This window comes from Crocuta crocuta, unplaced genomic scaffold (assembly GCF_008692635.1).
Source record: "Crocuta crocuta isolate KB4526 unplaced genomic scaffold, BGI_CrCroc_1.0 scaffold32, whole genome shotgun sequence".
NCBI classification, from domain to species: domain Eukaryota; kingdom Metazoa; phylum Chordata; class Mammalia; order Carnivora; family Hyaenidae; genus Crocuta; species Crocuta crocuta.
In genome coordinates, this window is record NW_027529424.1 from 5,125,347 (window position 1) to 5,138,754 (window position 13,408).

Genomic DNA, 13,408 nt, shown 5'->3' on the forward strand with positions numbered 1-13,408 from the left:
AAAGAAAATGCATATCCCCAAAAGAATTGTACTTGATGTAGAATAACGGATTTTTCACAATAAACAGAAACTAGCAATAAGGATATGTTTAACAGATGATGGATAAACAATGTTTGTACAATAGAATACTACTTAGCAGTAAAAATAAACTGAAGTATAAACTTAAACTGAAGGTATACTCAAGAAAATAAATGCCTCTGACAGTGACAGGTATTATGTTTAGTAAAAGAAGTAAGATACACAGCAATGCATAGAGTTTAATTCTGTTAATATCAAGTCCTCTCAGAGCCCAAACTAATCAATGCTGACAGAAACCAGACTAATGGTTACATGGGGTCGGGTTGGGGAGACTGAATGTAAAGGTGTAGAGAAGGAGGTCTGGGTGGCTGTTACATGGACATATATATTTGTCAAAACTGAACTGTACACTTAAATCTAAGCACATTATTGTATATTTTGTATGTAAAATTTATAGTAAAAGTTGTGGAAAACAGAAAGAACAGGTGGAATAGTTACAAAAGGAGGGCAATTGAAAGAATTGCATATATTTTAAATGTAACAATAAGTGTGAAGAAAATGGAATATTAACTTTAAAACAGAGAAACAAATACATGAATTGAAATTCTGTATAAAATATTCTTAATGTCCAATTATTGAGATTTTCATCAAAAGTGAAAATTTAAATATTTGACATAAATGGTATGTATGTCAGGGGAAAGGTGAGTAGAGTTAAAATCTTAGAAACTTGTTTTCCAGAAATAAATCTTGTTTTCTACAAAGGCTTTACTTTGGTTTTTACATTTCATGAAACCTACTTCAACAGCAGTCACCAGAAACAGATAATAATAAAAGAAAGAAAAAAATTGGGAGCTTAAATTTCAAACCAGTAGAGAAAAATTGTGAAAAATAAAATATGCAAACAAACAAAATGAAGAGGTTATAAGCGAGAAAGAATTGTAATTGTAACTAATACTAATATAGTGATTCCTACAACCCAGGCTGGTTTAATCACTTTACACATATTAACTAACAAAATCCTCACCACACCTTTATGGTTTGATGCCCATCCATATTGCAGAGTGGGAAAGTGTGACATATAATTTCATACAGCTACTAAGTGGCAGATTCAAAACTAGGCAGCTTGGTTACAAAGCCCGTTCTTGAAACTGGTATTTTGTTCTTCTCCAAAAAATGAGACAGAGGAAACCAAAAAGAGATAGAATGAAAGGAATTCAAAAACAATGACAATTGTAATAAATGCATAATTATGTATGTTAATTATAACTAATGTTACTGGCAAAAACACAGATTTTCAAGGGGGTTTTAAAAGTTAACATGTCTATCCCATTATGAGTGGTACATGTACAGTATGGAAAGCTGAAAGCACAATGAAGGAATAAGATACATAAAGAAAACAGAAACCAAAATAAGTACTGGATAGCTATATTTATATAAAAATATACCTTAAGACAAGACATATGAAGGATAGAGAGGATAACTACATAATAATAAAAAGATTCTATTCACCTGGATGGTATAGGTCTGCAAACTCATATGCATCTTATGAAAGAGCCCATAAATATAATGCAAAAATGAATAAAATTGCTTTTCAGGTTCAGCCCACGCTAACGGTTGAATATACGCTGATGAAGTAATTCAGATAGAAACTTAAGCCCCAGCTTAGGAAAACTTATGTTACCCAATATTTTAACATGTTTTAATATTAATTGTATATAGAAATTACTATCTTGTTTTATTTTTAATTTTTTAAATTAAAAAAATGTTTATTTTTGAGAGGAAAAGAGAGCACGCGAGCACAAGTGGGGGAGGGGCAGAAAGAGAGGGAGACAGAGAATCCAAAGCAGGCTCTGTGCTGTCAAAGAGAGAGCTCCATGTGGGGCAAGCTGTGAGATCATGATCTGAGTAGGACTCTTAACCGACTGAGTCAGCAGGCTTCCCCCCCAACCAATCTTGTTTTTAATACAGTGATGGACATTTTTGCCAATAAGCTATTTCCTCATTATCATTATTTTCCCTTTAAGTTATATTTATAAGGATGGATTACTGGTTTAGAAGTTGTACACAATGCTCAAGATTCTGATATATATTACCTATATTACTAAATTTACCTCTTGAGAAATCAAACTAATTTATATTCAAATATGGACATATGAGAATTCTTTACATATTTTCATTTTTAAAGGGTTTTAACAATATCATAGATACAATGGAATAATGTATATTAATGTATATTATTTTAATTTGATTTCTAGATCATTTAAATAAGATTCTTTTCTTACTAGTCATTTATATATCTAATTTGGAGTCTGTTTTCATGTTCTACCAAATTTTCTGTTAGGGTGATTATGCTCTTTTTGACTTGTAAGAGCTTTCATATATTTAATACATTAAAATTTATTTTATATATATATTTTTTAAATTAAATGTTTTTATTTATTTTTATTTTTTATTTTTTATTTTTATTTTTGAGACAGAGACACAGCATGAGCGGGAGAGGGGCAGAGACAAAGAGAGAGAGAGGGAGACACAGAATCTGAAGCAGTCTTCAGGATCTGAGCTGTCAGCACAGAGCCCAATGTGAGGCTCGAACTCATGATGACCTAAGCCGAAGTTGGACACTTAACCAACTGAGACACCCAGGTGCCCCTGTATTTTGTATATATTATTTTAAGTTTTCTGATAACTTGTGTTTGTATTGACAAAGCTTTTTGTTATTAAGATATTTTTAGTTTGATGTACTCAAATCTATCAGTTTTTTATGTTAGTATTTTTTTACTTCATCATGTTGAAATAATATTTTACCATTGCAAGATTATATAATGACTTCCAAGTATTTCTATGCATGCAAATTAAATATACATCTAAGTATCTCATATTTAAGTAAAAAAAATCACAACAAAAATTATAGTTAGAATTGGGTAAAATAAAATTATAACTGAGTAAGGTGAAATTACAAGTCAAAACATGTTGAATACAGCACTAATAGTAAATTGAGGGAAGTTGAGAGTTATGAATATTCATTCTAGGAGATAAATAAACCAAAAGAAAGTATAAAAAGGGCAATAAGTAAGCCAAAGATTAGAAACCAATGGCTTAGGACATAAAGATACCACGGATATTTAAAAATTCAATAGTTGTTTTCTTCAAAAGAATAATAAAACAGACAAATCTCTTATAAATGAACAATTAGCAACCAAAGGGGACATAATTACATCGAGGAGAGATTTAAATATAATTAGAGAATACTGTAAGCAACTCAATGTCATTAAATTAGAAAATTTTGATCAAATAGACAAATTTTTAGAAAAATATAAATTTTTATAGAATGTTCAAGAAGAACTAGCAAGCCTACTCTTATACTAGCCAAAGAAATACAATTAGTATTAATGATAATCTCACAAAAAAGTGACCCATCTCAAATTATTTTGTCAGTGTATTCTACAAAACTTTGAAGGAAAAGGTCATTCCACTTTTATTGTATGTCCTCCAGAAAATGGTAAAGAGTGAAAACACATTCCAACTCATTCCATGCAACTAGCATAATCTTGAAGCCAATCTCAATTGTGATCCTATATCCAAATCTCCTTAAAACAGCTTAACACAATATTGTTTTCAAAAAAAAAAAAAAATTATAAACTCCCCTGGATGTGCCCATATTTACTCGAAGTATCACTGAAGTTTGCAACCAACTGACCACTACAAGTGGCTAAACTCTGCACCCATTTTTCAAAGATTCCTACATCAGCTGGCTTCTGGCTGGGTTCAACCAGTGGGAGACAGTGGAGAGGAGACAGAGGGTAGAAGGAAAGGAAAAGCCAGGGTGCTTCTTCCTGGCTTTATTTTGGATGGACTTTCTAGCAGCAACAGACTCTCCTGTGTCTCCAGCTGTCACTAGCTGGCCTTGCCATGACTCTGCTTTCACTGGGGATTCTTCCAGGTGCCTCACTGTCCCATCTGGCTTCTGCATATTCTGTCACCTTTGTAACCAATCCCCTGGTCTAAGCTGTCTCTATTATGACACAAAAAATCAAGTTACATTTTAATGAGGAGTGTAATCACCACATTAACATATTTTAAAAGACATTTATATAATCATCTTAATTAATGTAAAAGTAAATTAATTTAAACCCTGACTCATGTTTAAAATTCTTAGAAAACTAAAGCACTTCTAACTAAATAAAAGATAGCCTACAACATTTCATTCTTAATGGTGAAACCTTAAAAAAATTCCTAGGGAATGTTTCATATCATCATATCTTTTCATCTTTGTATTAGATGCACTAAATTCTACAACTTAAAATGAAAGTAGATGCAGAGGTATAAGAATGAGAAAGAAACAAATCCTCTTATTCACAGAAGACATGTGTCTATAAAGACTATAGGAATTAATCTAATAATTATTATCCATAATAAAGATGTTTGGAAATGAAGCTGGCTAAAGAAACGAGCAGACAAAATTTGTGCAAAACAGGTATGAAAAAAACATGATAATTTTATTAAATTATGTTACAAAACAATCTTAAAAAAGAAATATATGTATATTCATTAATTGGAAGCTTCAGTATTATAAATATTTAATTCTTCCTCAAATTGATCTATAGATTTAACGATATTTTAAAAATATCAAAATTCCAAAAAAACACTATGTGGGACCTTGTAAGTTGATTCTTAAACTTATACAGAGGTTTCAAAGGCCAAAATCTGCCAAGAAACTTCTAACAAAGAATAAGCTGTGTATATATGTATAGGATTGCTTTACTGGGCATCAAGCAGTAGACAGTGTGGTATTGGCTCACGGAGAGAGAAGCTGATCAATGGAAAAACATAGGGAACTTAGAAAAAGATCCATCCATCCATGAAAACTGATGTCCCTTTTCACACCAACTTTGCAATAAAATAGGTCATTTAAGTTCAAGCTTACATTCTGTGGGATTCTATGTCAGTACCTGGGCAGTCTCTAAATCCTCTCAGGGTGGTACTGGCAGACATACTGGGAGTGTATGAGGAAACTCCATATCCTGATTAAGCATCACTTCTGGTAAGAATGAATTACTGGCCCTCTAGAATAGAAGAGGTCTGATATAACAGGTTTTACCCCCAAATGGCTGGCTAACCTCCTTGCATTATGATACCACATTGAGAGCTCAGGTGTGTTCTCTGCTGCTGGCAGGGTTGAATATTTAAGAACAACAAAAGGTGGTAGAGCCTGAATGAGGAAAAGCCTTGATGAAAAACAGTCACAGGGCTCATACTTAGCCTCATGTCTATCATCTTAGCTTCTCCATGTATGGGCCAATTGTGCAAGGACAGATATTGGCCAAGGACAGGGCCTGCCTGATATTTACCTCCAAACTTAACCTATCTAGCTATTCAGTGCTCTCCTTTCCAGTAGGTTTTGACTTCATGGGTCCATCATGTGACTATTTTTCTCTTCTTTGTTTTCAGTTTTTCACTGTGGTTACTTCTAAGCCCTTACCAATCAGCCAAGTCATTGCTTCAGGTCATTTATTCATGTATCTTCTCACTTCAGATTACTTCTCTTCATGCCAAAGTGATGACCCAGTGTACTGTTTGTAGCTCTACAAATAGATTTTTCACCATGATTCTTGGAGGTCATTCCTGATTAGGTCTATAGTTCAAAAATCTCTGTCCCAACATATCAAACTAAATCGCTTTTGAAGCAAGGCATTTTTTTTTTTTCCTTCCTTTTTTAGGGAATACTCCAGGAGGCCATGGTTGTGCACTGGGGGAAAGCCATCAATGCAACAGATGTTGTTGATATGGGCATCTGTTCTTTTTAATTTTGGGGGCCATCTAGACCTGCTGATGACACATTCTGAATGTATAATTTTTATTGTTTACAGATTATGATTGCATTTGTCCAACCTTATAACTTGAATTTAAGCATACTCAGTTTTTTAGTACTGTAATGTGTTTTTAGTCAATTGATGTCACATGATTAGGCATTTGCCATATACTGGAGCCAGGTAGCATGCTGGAAGCTGGTTCACAAACATATGCAGAGAACCCTAGTGTTCTCTGCAGTGACTTACCTACTGGAGTTAGCTAGAGGCTTTATACAGTACCTTATCTAACACAGATACCTCTAGCACCACTGGATCTGCCAGGTCATATCAGCTGGACCTGTGCCAAAGTTCTCTCCTGCTCTCTACAATTAAAACTGACGTTTTGAATGGATCAATACATAGATCCAAGCACCAGGTACAAATATGGTATATCCTTCCTCCAAAACCCAAAGAAAACCATCAAACCTGTGGTGGCATCTCTCAGTGATAAAGGGTAAAAGTTCAACATCTAGACCTTTTCCCTACATGGGTATCAGAGCATGTCTCATATTATTGGAATCATATGAAGAGGCTGAAAGTGGGCAGTATATGAATCTTGTAGGGTACATATATACTCTCTGCTGTATTATCTAATTTTACAGGGCATCTAGATTCTGATGATATCCTCATCATCATGTCACCAGTATGATGTGATCAATATGGTGGCCAAGAGGTTTTACAGAATGACAAAATTATCAAAATTTCTATAGAGTATATTGTGACAGAGAGCAAGAGAGTTGACAGCTTTGTGGTGAGACAGTGATTGTATACTGTTATTCTCCCCATGCAAAGGCTAATAGCTTTGATCCTCTACTTATGGATATTAAAAATAATTCTGCATTCAAGTGACTTTCACTATATCAAGAGCCGAAAATCCAAAGTGTCAATATCTCTGATGATCTGTCACATTAGCAGAGATTAGAGCAACGATTTGGTTAGGTTTACAGTAATCCACCATTACCAGGCATAATGCATATAATTTTTTTTCACAGAGGCCATAAAGATGAATAGAGTAAGAATATAATAGAGGCCCTTTGATTGGTAAGTGATCCAATTCTAGAATTCCATCTTGAATGTAGGCTTTCTAATTGGCTTAGTTTCTGTTGCCATGAAAGCAAAACACAAAACAATTCTTTAAGTGTATGTAGATAATTTGAGAAGTGTTCCTAGGAAGCAGAGATAGGAAGTGGAAAAATTATATATAGAAATAATTCAATTACTAAAATAGTGCACTAATTAGCTATTTATGGATATACGGGGGTTCATGGATAACGGGGGTTCAAGCCTTCTAGTAGCTCTCTGAGGGACCATATACAACACACACTAGAACTATTTCATGGGTTGTCCCTGATTATGTTTATACCCCACATTTTTGGGGCTTTGTTCTGCACAGTTGAAAAGACTTCTACGGCATTGGAGGAAGCCTGGAGGCTCCAAAGCATAGATCTCAGCAAGGTCTTTGTGTGGGAGCTAGCAACATGCTGCTCCATAAGAATGCAGGCGCAGCCGTGTGGAGATCACGTTGACTGGGTGGCAGCGACATGGTAAGTTACAATCACTTGCAATACTTAGAAATGTATACAAATGTTCTTCTAGTATGATGGCTCCAGAGGGTCTTAGTCCACCATATTGCACAGATGGAATGACAGCTCTAGTTGTCATGCAATATATTTACAAATATTCTGGATCCTTTCTCTATGTAGGCACAGAAGAGGATTATACTTCTCTGCCCTTTCTGAAGTGAGGCAAAGCTATTTGATTTGCTTTGGCCTGTGAACGGTGAGTGAAAATTTGTGCATCACTTCTGGGTGGTAACTTTGAGCCAATGTTTTGGTAGCCATGTTTGCTTCCCATTGCCATGCTGATAGTGTAAGTGTCGATGTGCAGTTTGTCCCTGAGAATACATCCTGCTCTAGCTGATCTGTGCTGGCCATGTCCCTGTGAGAAGAAATAAAACTGGTTGAATTAAGCCACTGAAATTTTGAGGTTATGTGAAATGTGAATACATTCCTTGAGATTAGAAAACTATGGCCTGCAGGCTAAATCTGGTCCACTGCCTATTTTGATTAATAAAGTTTTATTGGTACTCAGCCACATCCACTCATATATGTATTATATCTTGTTTCTTTAATTCTACAATGGCAGAATTGAGAATGTCCCTTATGGTTGCCCAAAGCCTAAAATATTTACTATCTGGCCCTTAACCAAAAAGGTTTGTTGACTCTGGTATAACTATTCTATCATTATATAAAATGAATAAAAATGTGTGAAATCCAAGATAGCCCCAAATTGGCTAATAATGAGAACAATTATTTGGTTTTCTGAGGCACTGAATTTTGGGGGATTCATTATGCAGCATTATTGTTTCAATAGCTAGTGGATACACTGCATGATTTCAATTTTATAAAGTTCACACATGGATAAAACTCATCAATGGTACTGGGAATCAGGGTAGTGGTAACTCTTGGGGGGTTGTGACTGTCGGAGGCCTCAGAGTTGACTGTTTTTATGTTTTAGTTCTTCATTTATGTACAAGTTCTATAAGAGTGTTCAGTTTTTAGAAATTGATCAAGTTGTTTACTGATGATTTTTAAGTTTTTCTGATGCATGTTATGACTTCAAAAAAGTTAAAAAGGAATGGATAATATTTACATATTATTTATATTGAATGATTTCAAGATATTCTGTCAACAGAAAAATGCAATTTATAGAATTGTCAGTACGGATAGTTTGCAACCATATGTATAAAACCCAGAAGGTAGATATGTATACATAACTGTGGTGTATAAATAAAATATATCTGGAATGATAAATGTACTTGCCTCTAGAGAGGATAATTTGGCATTACGAGGGAAGTTAAAAGTAACTTTTCACTATGGAATAATCCTCTCTCTCTCTCTTTTACTGTTTAAAATTAATTTTTTTACCATGTATATAAAATAACTTTTTAAAAAAAATTAACATTTTATTTATTTCTGAGAGAGAGAGACAGTGTAAACAGGGGAGGGCCAGAGAGAGAGGGAGACACAGAACCTGAAACAGGCTACATACTCTGAGCTAGCTGTCAGCACAGAGCCCAATGGGGGGCTGGAACCCACGAACCGTGAGATCATGACCTGAGCTGAAGTTGACCGCCCAACTGACTAAGCCACCCAGGTGCCCCATAACTCTTAAAGGGTTAAAAATATCAAAGCTAAAATTATAATGTGTATTGCTTCTTGGCCTTTTGGGTAAAATCAAATGTAGTATCTGTCCTTACCAATTTAAACTTTTAATGTATATATATCCAGTGTTATTATATATTCCCTTCTATTACATGTTAGTAGTTTCTAATCTTTATTATTACTGTTACTTAAATGACAATGCAGTTAATATCCTTGTTTGTAAATCTTTATGCTTTTTGGATGATTCCTTCAACATAAATTTCCAAAAAAGAAGGTGACTACATCCAGCAATGAATGATTGTCAGATACCCCTGGAAATTGAATGAGTTAATTCCTGACATGGACACTTTTATCTTAGCAGTATCTTCTCCCATTATATAGGTGAAAAAATAGTATTTTAAATTAAAGTCTAAGGTTTGGATAACAACCTATAAAGTTTTAGGAGACTTTTTAAAAACAGAATTTTTTGGATTTATAGTCATTTTTATCTGTATCAGTATTTAATGTTTTTTTATACTTAGTTTTTATAGGTCCCTCTTGTTCTTTATACTTATTTATTTAATTTTTGTTAATGTTTTATTTATTTCTGAGAGAGAAAGAGAGAGACAGTGTGAGTAGGGGAGGGTCAGAGAGAGAGGGAGACACTGAATCTGAAATAGGCTCCAGGCTCTGAGCTAGCTATCAGCACAGGGCCCGACGCAGGCCTGAATCCATGAACCGTGAGATCATGACCTGAGCCGAAGTTGGATGCTTAACTGACTGAGCCACCAAGACACACCTCTCATCTTGCTTTTTAAGTTAAGAGCACTATTTCAATATGTATGAACCTGAAGGCTAATTTTCCTGATGGGAGAAAGAGTGGAGGTTAAGTAATATTAATTATTATATAAGCTACCTACTCACTGAAGACTCAGTACATTTGATATATACACAGACACACAAAAAGGTGTACAAGTTTTAGGTGTGTTGTGGTTTTACCTACTCTGAACTATATGTCTAAGGGGCTTATTTTCCTCCTGGGTAATTCAATTTTCACAGTAGGTGATGTGAATTTATATAGGAAGAGAATGATATTGTTGTCATTTTCCTGATCAATAATCAAGATTATAAATCTTAATTCTTCTCTAGTGTTTTGCCAATGAACTAATTTATTTTCTGCCATGCATGTGATCATGCCCTAAGGGGTGTCATGCAATGCCTATCCAATCAAAATATCCAGTATAAAATTCACTGCAGGTTGGGGCACTGGGTGGCTCAGTCAGTTAATTGTCCAACTTAAGCTCAGGTCATGATCTCTCGGTCCGTGGGTTCGAGCTGCGCATTGGGCTCTGTGCTGACAGCTAGCTGGGAGCCTGGAACCTGTTTTAGATTCTTTGTCTCCCTCTCTCTCTGACCTTCCCCTGCTCATGCTGTCTCTCTCTCTCTCTCTCTCTGTCAGAAATAAATTAATTAAAAAATTAAAAATATTAAAATTCACTGCAGGTTGTTTTTTGTTTTTCCTGGAGAAACAAAAATTCTCTAGATTTTAACACATTAGCACTGTGGTGACCTCTGTTTAAAAATGTTTGGAAAAGCAATCAGGATGAAGAAAGTATAGCACTTGGATCTCTTTGTGATCATGTTGTTAAGAATTTGATATGTTTCACTTTAGAAGTGAAACAGAACTGAATATTTTCTTCTCTACAACTACTTATAAGCCATCAATGCAAAGGTTATGTTAGTGATTCTCTAACATACTCCTTTTGACAAAAAACTTGCTGGGTACCTGGGTGGGTCAGTCGGTTAAGTATTGGACTCTTGATATCAGCTCAGGTCATAATCTTGCTGTTGTGAGATTGAGCCGCACACTGGGCTCCATGTGCTGGGCGAAGAGCCTGCTTGGAATTCTCTCTCTCCTTCTCTCTCTGCCCCTCATCCCCTCTCTTTCTCTCTCAAAATAAATAAACATTTAAATAAACCAACTTCCTGTATGATGTAGGTTAGGTACAAGTAGCTGGTGTACTAACTTAAGAAACTGAGTGCAGGACATAGAATCAAGAATTCTAGGTGTCAGTGCCAATTCCTTCCCGGGGGAATACTGTTAAAATCATCCATCTCTCATAGAGTGCGTTTTCGAAGAAGTATCTCTAACATTTTTTGAGAATATTTTGTATTTTTTCTTGTTTATAATATGGATACTAAAGTCATTTTTTACATTTACATTACTGACAGGGATATCTGGTGGCAAGGAAAGTTTCCATAGAAGGGTTTTGAAGATGCAAACAAGTAAACATTGTTATACAAAGCTTATATCCTCAGAAAAGATCTCAGTGTTGGGTGTGCTTAAGTCCCCTGTGTATATAAATCAATAGAAGAGAACTGTTTGGGATTCAGAGGAGAGAAGAGATAAAGAAAACATGAATTCATGATCAATTCTAGTTTTCTAGAGTTTTCTAGTAAAAGTCAGGGTCTCAGAATTTTTAAGGCATTTGTTCATGGAGAGACATTAAAAAGTAAAGTCGGTTTTCTCCTATGAGAAATGAAGAAATTGGACAAAATGACTGTTAGGGTACTGTCCTGATATTACATGCATCTTGTACTATTTTGACATCTCTTAAGGTTGTGCTTCACGTGCTGGGATATTTAAATGCCTTGGCCATCTTCTTTGGGATTTTCTGCTGGCACAAACAAATTAGGCTGTTTGGGCCCAAAGGAGATGACTTGGAAAAGCATGTTAGAAATTGCAGCCTGTGTAATTCCCAGTAGTTTTGAGAAAACCTCACTGCAACAATATTCTTTGACTCAAGCCATAGCATCAAATTATAATTGATTATTTTAGCATAAAACTTTATCTTCTGTTACATAGAGAGATCAACTTGGAAACTCTAAAAGAAACGTTGGTGGGGCTAAAAAGATGCTCAGGCCTGTAATTCTGACACATTATGCATTCCCAATAGACCTACTTCACTCAGATATACCCCTTTAGTAATGCGGGCTATTAGCATCCATTTTCATATATATCCAACATGGCATCCACATAAGGAGACAGTCTGCTACATTAAGTGGGGTAATTTCAGCTGCTTTAACAAATAATACCTAAACTGCCTGTAGTTCAACCCTGCTGAGGTTTATTTCTTGCTCAAGTAACAGTGGGATGTGGATGTTCGTGGACTATGGAAAACTATGCTCTGTTTTGTGATGTGTGGACCTACACTTTTTACCATATGCAGTCCCCTACTGCCCTTCATGGGCACGGAGTCCTGTGCTTCCTGACAATAGACAAGGGAAAAGAGTAGAGAGAAAGCACAACAGTTCTTAACCTTCTTGTGCTGGAAGCAGCGCACATATCATTTCTGTTCCTTTTCTATTCAAAATGCAAGGGCAGCTGGGAAATGCAGTCCCTGGCTGGTCCATACTTTCCAGAGGCGGGAAAACATGAATGTCAATGGCTATCTCTGTCCCATCCAATATATCAGTTAATATTAGGAGGCTTTTGTTAAGCCCATCCTTTAATGTTCAGGTCACTGTGTTTCTTTATTAAGTGGCCACCCACACGTTAGTTTTTATCAAATTCATTAAACCATAAGTGGAATTTCTGGCGGAGGTCTGTCCCAAGATTGACAACAATGTTCCTCCATTTATGACTTGAATGACTCTCATTACATTCATTACGAAAATAAGAAGTCATGCCAGAAGCAAAGTGGTTATTAGACAAAGCAGTCCTGGATGAATTAATATGAAGACAGTCTTTCCAAGCAGATTATTTCCCTTTTTGATTATTAACTCAAAGTTCCTGTTCAATAATAGACAGAAGAGCACTATCTATGTCATTAGGAACCTGGCACTAAATCCCTTCCTCGTCTGACCTGTGCCCTCAATGCAAATGAAGACTTTATATTGAATAACCTCCAAATTCTCTTTATACCTGATGGAAATCTATAATATTGCTTGCATACCTTAGGCCTTAGAAATTCTGCTCTTGTCTTGTGGTCACTCACACTGATGGTTTTATTCACATTGGCTCTGCTCATGTCTGACTCTCTTTGCCAGTGTGATCTATCAGCCGCTTCCTAGCTCCCCACAGCTCTGTTGCAGAGCTTTTGATCATGAAACATCCTTTACCTGCCACTATTTCAGTATCTGGAATCTGGCCTATATGCTCAAATTTATAACCAGTTACTTGAAGGTTTATGTACGAGCTTATGATAACCGAGCCACTTAACCCTTTAAAATATATTCCCCAGGTAAATATCACTCTTTTCTCTTCGAATCTAATTTAATGCCCATGAACGTGATCCATTTGATGGGACCATCTGTTTTTTTCTTCTGCCAAAGACACTCTGCACATTTTGGCAGGTTCCCTATGTGTACTCAATAACTCATGCCAAGTACAGTTGG

At 35.5% G+C, this 13,408-nt stretch overlaps 1 protein-coding gene and 1 pseudogene across 5 annotated transcripts in view; both read left to right on the forward strand.

Moving 5' to 3' along the window:
* Positions 1-13,408, forward strand: part of LOC144226920 (uncharacterized) — a 52,737-nt gene that overhangs the window by 13,137 nt on the left and 26,192 nt on the right. For 3 of the 5 annotated variants that reach the window (XR_013333774.1, XR_013333777.1, XM_077758419.1), the window contains exons 2-4: positions 2,492-2,661; positions 6,860-6,908; positions 7,261-7,411. The gene's annotated coding sequence lies outside the window, so the exon portion shown is untranslated. The remainder of the gene's footprint in view (positions 1-2,491; positions 2,662-6,859; positions 6,909-7,260; positions 7,412-13,408) is intronic. The other 2 variants (XR_013333775.1, XR_013333776.1) reach the window with 2 other exon arrangements.
* On the forward strand, positions 9,078-9,177 carry LOC144227050 (U2 spliceosomal RNA; annotated as a pseudogene).